At 38.4% G+C, this 9,695-nt stretch overlaps 1 non-coding gene across 1 annotated transcript; it reads right to left on the bottom strand.

Annotated features, from left to right (window-relative positions):
- Nucleotides 1–343: 343 nt before the first annotated feature.
- Nucleotides 344–418, bottom strand: Trnas-cga (transfer RNA serine (anticodon CGA)). The gene has a single exon. It is a non-coding gene; the product is annotated as a tRNA-Ser (tRNA).
- Between the last annotated feature and the right edge of the window lie 9,277 nt (nt 419–9,695).

The following is a 9,695-nucleotide window of genomic DNA, read 5'->3' on the forward strand; positions in this document are numbered from 1 at the left end:
GTTGGTTTGAAAAAAAGATATATTTTTAATGACAAATTTCATTCACGAATAAAATATTGGGAAGCAGTAGGTAGTATTCCAACATCCTTAAACAGCCCTCTGAAGGACATTCTTGACTTAGCATAACAAGTATTTCGTGTTGCACATATCTGGGCTCTGGAAACTTTAACTTGACTTGATGAGTTACCCCAGAAAACAACATTATCGAATGAAAATAAGCATAGTGCACTATCTTTTTATTTTTATGTCACATTCACATTGGAAATAGAGATAGATAACTGCATCATCTGCAAAACGTCTGTTGTTAATATTAATATTGAAACTTCCTGGCAGATTAAAACTGTGTCCCCAACCGAGACTCGAACTCGGGACCTTTGCCTTTCGCGGGCAAGTGCTCTACCAACTGAGCTACCGAAGCACGACTCACGCCCGGTACTCACAGCTTTACTTCTGCCAGTATCCGTCTCCTACCTTCCAAACTTTACAGAAGCTCTCCTGCGAAACATGCAGAACTAGCACTCCTGAAAGAAAGGATATTGTGGAGATATGGCTTAGCCACAGCTTGGGGGATGTTTCCAGAATGAGATTTTCACTCTGCAGCGGAGTGTGCGCTGATATGAAACTTCCTGGCAGATTAAAACTGTGTGCCCGACCGAGACTCGAACTCGGGACCTTTGCCTTTCGCGGGCAAGTGCTCTACCAACTGAGCTACCAAAGCACGACTCACGTCCGGTACTCACAGCTTTACTTCTGCTGCAGAGTGAAAATCTTATTCTGGAATATTAATATTGTCTGCAAAGTTATTAATATACAACTTGAACAGCAATGGTCCCAATCCCTTTCCCTGGGCACACCTGAAAGATTTTTATACATCTTGCAGACATATACCTTCTACACCTAAAATGGCAAATTACCTTCCAGTGTGTGTCTTCCCTTTCAAAGTGAAACTGGGCACAAACAAACAAAGAAATATGTATTGCACTACTCTGCCCCCTATACACACCAGCCATATTTCATCGAGATCGTTTACTGAAACTTTGGAATGTCCCTTTTTTAGTCATTACCCTATCACAACTCAGGAAAAAGGTCGTAACCCATCAAATAAATAACACGATACTGTGGTAAAAACAAACTATATTGTTAAGCCCCGATGTTCAATTAGTTTGGTTTATAGTAGTAACAAGACATATGGATAGGTACAACTCACATGAATGAGGATTCTCAAATCCTATAGAGTAGCTGCCAATACCGACTGACAAGAAAACTTTTAACTTACTAGCGACTGCTGCCTGAGAACACAATAATACCACTGCTGTGCAGGACTTCGAAAGAACACACGAGGATAGGTCTGAATCTGCCTGGCAACCATGCAACATAATCTCCAAGATGATAAAAACTTATATCCACAGTCATGACCAAAACGTTGCTGGCGACTATATAGCACAACATTGACAAAGTTCACAAAACGATAATAAACATTGTCCTACTTTTCATCAGTAAGATGAGATATGATTTAACAATCTGATATAAACTTTGTTAATCTAAGTTACCAACTTCTAAAGGTGTAAATATTGTCACTGTTGCAAAGATAATTTCAAATTGCCATTTTGAAGTCGTTTCTTATACAACTGTCCACATTCTGACTTTGCCAGAATAAGATGAACACTGAAAAAGCTTTTTGCCCCATTGAGATTGGAGTGTCGTCTTGTACAGATCTGTCTTCAGTCAACACTCACGATTTATTGTCCTGAACAAGAGCTTGTGACCACTATTTATCACTTTTTAACCACTTGTGAAATCTGATGCCATTTTCGGTAATATATACAATTTTGATATGATCATGCTACCCAACTAGTTCCTATAATAACAGAGGTCAGGTAAAAATGCAGTTTGAACCAATCAGTAATAACGGTTTGCTTGCTACATAGCTACTTGTGACCACAACACAACCTAATGCCTGGTGCAGTAGCCTAATAATAGAACATCCATCAATAGTCATTTTGCAACACCTATTTTTGACCTGTTTTTGTATCTGTATCGATATATCTATGTGATTTTGTAGTGCTCCTTATGTAGAATGTTGTATCTGTCATGAAAGTTCTCTGCCTACATATACATGTTACAGTTATGTGAAAGTTTTGAAAGATGTTGTTTAATATGTGCTTGTGAATTTAAATAACTACTAAAATGATTGTTATAAAATTCACTGCAAATGACTTGGTCCATAGTTAGGGAACATAGGGTTGAATGTAAAAGATGTGGGGAAGCCCCACAACTGTGGAAGTATCCTGGTCTGACAGAGTGGAAAAGGTTCAGTTGGCACACAAGTGGCAACTCGTCCTTTGGGACAGGTAAGGAGTCTGGGCTGATCAGTGCTGTGGTTAACATCTCGCTAGCAGTAGCGGATCGTTGTGGCTCATATTCATGGAGTTTTGAGGCCAGAAGGGCTTAAGAGCAGTTTTTATGAGCCTCAGATGCTGTATTCGGTGATACTATTATCGTATAATTCTGACGCCAAGAATTTCAGTAATAGGATGTGGCCAACAGTACTGCCTTGATTACATCGCCACCAGGTTAACAGCCACTGCTAATTACACCACCACTAGCATTGGACTTCCACTAAATTGTTTATACTTGGCACTCTGTAAATTTATCAGGTATTTGGGAAGTTTGGTTGATTTTAATAATAATCACTGTGTTGCTAAAACCCCTTATTTTGCACCCATGACTAACTCAAATCACAAACCTGGACAGGAATCCTATCTTAGAGAATTTAATTCCAAGTGTGCTTATTTATTATGGAACGACTTATTCAGCAGCTATAAAAATAGTCGTAATTGCTTTCTGATTTGTGGAGGTATAGTGTTTAAAGTCCAGTTTCATAATTTGAGAAATACTCCATTTCCAGAGCAATTTTAAATCAATCTCCAGTTATTTTCTTAAATAATGTGCCTCACCTGAAAAGCTGCCTAAAATAGTATATTTAATCATAAATGAAAAAGATATTAATTGTTGCATTTATGCACATTGATCAAAATTACAAAGTTTTATCAGTGAGAAAGTGGTTGAACTTGAATTTAATGTTGTGTTGGCATTTGCAAAGCCAATTATATTTTGAGCAGTTGACAAGACTGCTTATCAAAGCACATTTGTTATTTAAAGAGCTACAGTTTGTTGTGCTTTGCATAATTATAAAAAACCAAAGCAAAGGCACCTTCAGAGTCAGTGTACATAGATTGGAATTCTGTTGAATTGCTTCAAAAGCTTAGGAAAGAAATACTTACTATGTTGACTATTCTAATGAAAGTTGAGTAATGTACATGCATAGAAACCCTGTACTGAGCTATGAAGTTATATAGTATTATCATTAACAGACCCTCTGATTTAAATTAGAATCATTTCATGCTCTTCCCTGTTCAGTAGTGCTACTAGCTTCACATTTGTTGTTAATTGGTTCCATAAACTGTTGCATCTTTGTCATTTAAGGTGTGTGTTGTTGAGAGGGATATGTTCCTGTTTGCTATCTCATTGGCTATTAGTTTGTCTGATTTTCCAGTTAGTAGTACATTTATCAGCAAGGTTAGTTTACTGTGTTGTAGTGTGAACAGTATAAATAAATGGTTTAGTGTGTGTGTCTAGGAAGGCTAGGTTAGCCTTCTGCCCTATTATATTACTTTGATTTATTTATTCATCCTATAAACCTTTCCAGATTGTGGGATACAGGAGATACAGAACAGACAAAGAAACAACACACACACACACACACACACACACACACACACACACACACACACACACACACACACACACACACACACACATATATATATATATATATATATATATCAAAGAATACAGTAATTTTTCAGCTGGTACATGAATTATAGCTTTATCCACAGAGGTTCCTGCAGTAGTTGCACTATCTTGTTTCAAGTCTTTTGTACTTTTACAAAAGAGTAAGAATGATGGCCTATCTTTTACTTTATATGGAAGACTATTGTAAGTTTGTATAGTGCTGTTTACTGTGGAGATTTTATAGGCTGATGTCCTTATTGACTGGACATGAAACTTTTCCTTTTGTCTTGTGCCATGTTAATGGGTATGAAAATTTTCATTTACATTCTTTAAATTCTTTTCAATGTATATACAGATTTCTAGTATATACATACAAGGAAGAGCGAGATGGCTTTTGAAAGAGGGGTTTCCAAGAATCTGTTTGTCAAGCATGTTGCATTGCTGTTACAGTTCTTTTTTAAGTGAAGAAGATGACTGAACTAGGTGGTGTTTTACCCCAGAATATAATTACATACAGTAGGATGCTGGGGAATTGGGCAAAGTAGGCAGTTCAGACAGTGCTATAACTTGTTTTGACAGAGATTAAATGCAGACTTTAACATATTTTATTTAGTGTTCCATTAACTTCTTTTATATGTGGGTGCCATTTGAAGTTATTTTGAAGCCCTAAGCCTAAAAACTTTTTTTTCCAGAGAAATGAAATTTTGTTGGAGTTTATTGTCACACTACCGTAGCATGCATCACCTTTTAAATATAAATTTAGGAATGTTGGTTTTTGGTGTTTATCATAACTTTATTCCTGTCAAACCATCTATTTATGTGTTCTGTAGTCTTATTAATAGCTGTCTGGAGCTGGCTTGGGGTATTTCCTGCAATTAGGAAGCTTGTGTCATCTACAAAAAAAAGTGTTTGCTTATGACTCAATTTTCAGGTCTAGCGCTTTTATACACAGGAGAAACAGGATTGGCCCAAGAATGGATCCCCGAGGGACTCCTTTATTTAGAACTTCTGCATCTGAGAAGCATGTCCTGGTGTTGTCTTTTAGTTCATGTTTTGGTTGTATTTTTTGTTTCCTGTACATCAAGTACGAAGTGAATCATTTTAGTGTAGTGCCTCTACTGCCATATACTTGGAGCTTCTCCAACAGTATGTTGCGGTCCAGTATGTCAACGGCTTTACTTAAGTCTAAAAAAATGCCAGTGGCTCTTTGTTTTTTGTCTATTGCTGGCAGAGCATTTTCTATAAAATCATAGATTGCACTGGTTGTTGATTTGTTTTTCCTGAATCCATGATGAGAATCAGCGAGAATTTTGTTTTTCTCTACGAATTTCATTAATCTATTTTAGATTACTTTTTCTATGATTATACTAAAGCCTGATAATAATGAAACCTGTCTAAAGTCTTACATATTTCTTTTGTCTCCTTTCTAATGGATAGGGACCACTGGCAATTTTTAAACTACCTGGAAATGTGCCTGTCAGAAAACATGAATTTTCTGTATCTGCAAGAGGAAGTGAAATGTTTTTAATACACTGCTTTATGATCTAAACTTGGTAGAAGAATGCCTAATTAGGCGGGCGACCGATATTAATATGTAATGTTACAACTTGCTTTTGCGCTTGGAGAATGTCTGTTCCTGACCCATGTGTTTACTGTTGGCTATACTTTGCTGGAGTGATTCAGAAACGAATCCCAGTTTGATTGTTCTGTTTCCATTACATTATCTCATGCTCATATTTCTCAAAAAGTCCTCACAGAGGTACAACATAAGCATCTATTGCTGTTTAAGGCGATCAGTGTTACTGTTGCAATGTTGTACTCAATGTGTTAAATTAAACAAAGCACATATTAAGGACATGTTTCACTGGCATTTCTACCCTTACGCTACTGTCTTGATTACTTAACTCTTGCTTTAGGAAATGAGTGTGGTCAGTGAGATGGCGGACTGTTTTAAAACTGCAGGAGTTTTGAAAATAAAAATGTAGAACACAGTTTTTACCACATAATGTCTCTTTATGTGAAATTCTATTTCTTATTGTTAAGTCTCAAGCTTTTTCCAAAACCTAATGACTTCATATTCTGTCTTATTTCTAGATATGGTGGTCAACTGTGGTCCTGAAAAGGACCAAGATGATGTTTCTGGTGTGAAATGCTTCTCCAGTCTGGTACAGGTCATCTCATGCCAGACAAGTAGACATTGCTATCAACGAAACCTGCAGGTTGATCACAAGTAGCTTAAGACCTACCCCAACTGATAAGCTCTACTGCCTGGCTGGAATAGCGCCACCATGGATATGCAGAACAGTGGCTGCCAACAAGGAGAGACTGAAAATGGAACAGGACAGTGCCCATCCACTGCATGGACATAATCCACCACAGCAACAGCTGAGATCGTGAAAGAGCTTCCTGAGAACATCCGAGAAGCTCACCATTTCACCAGAGAAGGCAAGACTGTAGTTATGGAAGAAGTGAACGCCTCACCTGCAGAAGCCAGAAGCTGAAGAACTACCACCTGGACACAACGGGAGCTGGCTGGTGTGGAAATCTTTAAACAGATTACGATCAGGAGTTGGACGATCCAGAGACAACCTGAGGAGACGGGGCTTCATAACAGGAGATATGTCCTGTGATTGTGGACAAGAACAAACCCAAAGCCACATGCTCCAGTGCCTTTTGTGCCCTACATCCTGCACGAAGATTGGTCTCCTGCAAGCCACGCCAAGCGCCTTGGAGGTTGCAAAGCACTGGGCACATGTAATATAAATACAGTTTGTGTATATATATGTACATATTTATTGATGTGTATGGGTACAGTAAATTTGTATGTTTCTGATTCGAGAATAATAATTGCTAGATTACCATTTATTGCAGACTTTCGGCTGTATCAGCTTACTTGAATTATGTTGCTATAACAAAAAAATATCACACTAATAATCAGCAGAAAAATTAACTACTAGACACAACCCACAACTAAACACAAAGACAGTTCACAACTTCCTAATACTACAACCTTCTTTATGCCTGCTACTCTATTTCCTTCTCTTCAACTGAAATCCCACTTTCTAATACTCGCACTTATAATTGCAACACAACATGTCACTTGTTGTCATGGTTGTGGCGATGTTTGTTGTACTTAAGGACAATTGTACACGGACTCTTTGCTCTCCATCGATATTGATTCCATTGGTAGTGAAATGTGCTGAAAGATGTGGAACCATTGAGGAGTTTTCTCCTGGACGCAGTGGAGCAATGGCATCTGCTCCTTCCTTGTTGCAGACAATGTCTGGGACTTTCCATAAGCTTTGTCTCTTCTAAACATTTATGGTGGTGTGTGTTTGTTCTACATAGTGTCTCCCTACCACTTTCGCGCAACGACGCTCTGAGCGTGTTTTTAGGGAATTGACTAGTTTGAAACTGGGACCTGTTGCTGGTAAGGAGACGCCAGACCACACATGACATGTAGAATTCAGAAGAGTTCAGTGAGACTAGCGATGATATAACCAAATACTTAATGATCTCAGCGCCAGCTCCACTGCACCCCCTGTAAAAGAATCTTAATACTAACTAAATTTAGCGGAAGGGGTTCAAGGCTTCCCTTTTTTTAGTTAGCTGGTAAAATAACATCGAAAAAGCAGTTACGTTTACCATTGGAAATTTTATTCTACTCACAAAACATCGTTTATAAATTACACTGTTGATAAAAGGAGATGTTTTAATACAGGATGGTAAAAACCAACTGCATTCAACAAAAATGTGAACGAATATTCCCTAAATGGGTTTCCAAGTTCTACAATGGATCGAAGGATGACCTATGCCATATCACATCTATAATCTAGATTTAAATTAAGTTTGACAAAAGAGAAAAACTATCAAAATGATCTACAGTGACCCTCAATTATCTTTAATAACTTATCTAACTTGTCGTAAATTACAGTGGCTGATGTGGCTTATCAATAACTATATAACAGAAAAATCATCGCGTTTCAGATTTTTACTTCAAGTGGCAAATGTGAACACCATGAGCTTAAATTGACGATCGACACTAGTATTACGCAAAAAGGGGGTGTAACAGATGAGACTTCTACAGTTCTGAGTGAAGCTTTATGCGCTGTTATTCGGCATCGCGTGCGTTCATTACCTTGTCGGTGTTTGTCAGGGGGTGCGGCCAGCGCAGCTCCGCTCACCTCGCCGTCTCGGAAGCAACTCTCCCCTAACTTCTCCTTACTACAATTTACCGAAGTTGGCTTAAAAAAAACTATCTGGCTGTGTTTTCATCTGACCAATCAGGGTCTCAATGTTAACTTTAAGCTCCGCCTACAAAAATTCTGTCTATCCAATGAGAAACGTTATACTTTTCGTGGTGGGGCAATGTTTTTAAATTTTGCAACATAACAGAGACGCGAAAAAGTGTCACGCTAAAACCTGCAGCTGGTGTGGTCCTTTTAGCGTTATCGTAAGATCTATACTGTTTTTCTGGAGGGCTCTATCTTTTAACATGGGCTGGGAGTGGTCCTAATGTAACAGACACACGAAAAAGTCTCACGCTGAAACTTGCGGGTGGTAGTGGCCCTTTTTGTGTTATCGTAAGATCTATACTGTTTTCTGGAGGGCTCTAGCTTTTAACATGGGCTGGGGGGGGGGGGTGGTCCTTGATGTAACAGAGACGCGAAAAAGTCTCACGCTAAAACGTGCGGGTGGTAGTCTTAGAGGTACGCTAGCGACGTGGGTGTCCAGTCCGTCCCTTATCGTACTGCCTTCTAGCTTAACACGGTTCTGCTCTCGGCTTCTGTTGTTTCTCCCCTCGGAACTGCGTCAGTCTCACGGTGGGAAGGTACGACATGCATTTAGGCATTGTTGTGTTAGTCTGTGGTATTCCGTTTGCTCACTCGTTACTCGTATTACTTTGGTTAATTTAATGTCACGATTTATTCGGAGCTATGTGACACACTACTAGATACTACTAGATTTGCTTATTATGTCAGGGTTTTCATGGAAGGTCTTGGATTTGCCTGACACCTTACACTCTTTCTCAGCTAGGTTCACGAACCACACAACTTGGCCATGCAATGGTGTCTCAGTGTCATCAACTGCCGATGCGAGCGGCAATGGTTTGTTTTAGCCTATACCCAGTGTATTTTCTCTTCCTGCTTTGCCTTGATATCATCTTTATCCTATTCCCTCATATCATGAAAACAACAAAAGCCTTTCTTGTCTCTATCCAAACCTAAAACAAAAACGGCGATAAATACAAACCTTATCAACTTAGGCGTTCAAATCTTTGAAGTGAAATATTTTGAATTCAGGAATATCTCTTACTTCATCTTCCTTTAGTCCTTCAATGTATGCTCATCAAAAATTTACTATTCCATTTTGACACTCTTTAATACTCAGTCGCTTTACTTTGACAATAACGCCAAAATACGATTACCTGCAACAGTAGCATTCAATGTTGCTCAGTCCATTTTCTTAAACATCTAAGACCAAACGCTACTACACATATGTTTCTAGTGCCCATAGCTGTTTCGTCCCTTTTATTAGGTTCCATGTTGATATTTATCATTTATAAAGCTGCTTGTGTCTCAAAATATCTTACATTCAATGTATTACCTCTTTGTCTTGCCTTATTTTATTTTCAACTGAAACTTTACTACAACTTTCCAACAAGTACATTCCTAGCATATGCACACCAATTCTCTCTTGCCATACTTGGATCTGTCAGTTCTCTCTCTAATTTAGCCTTGGGTTGTCTTATCCACTTATCTACCAAAACTTTATATGCCCATAAATTCGTACCAACAACAATATTTAAACCTCAGAATTATCTTGTCCCTCTTTGTACCTGCAATATCAAAACTGCCCAGTGACCAAAGAGTGAAAATAATAGAACACAGAGGCAAGTA

The sequence above is a fragment of the Schistocerca gregaria genome, chromosome 2, assembly GCF_023897955.1.
Source record: "Schistocerca gregaria isolate iqSchGreg1 chromosome 2, iqSchGreg1.2, whole genome shotgun sequence".
In the NCBI taxonomy this organism is placed as follows: Eukaryota; Metazoa; Arthropoda; class Insecta; order Orthoptera; family Acrididae; genus Schistocerca; species Schistocerca gregaria.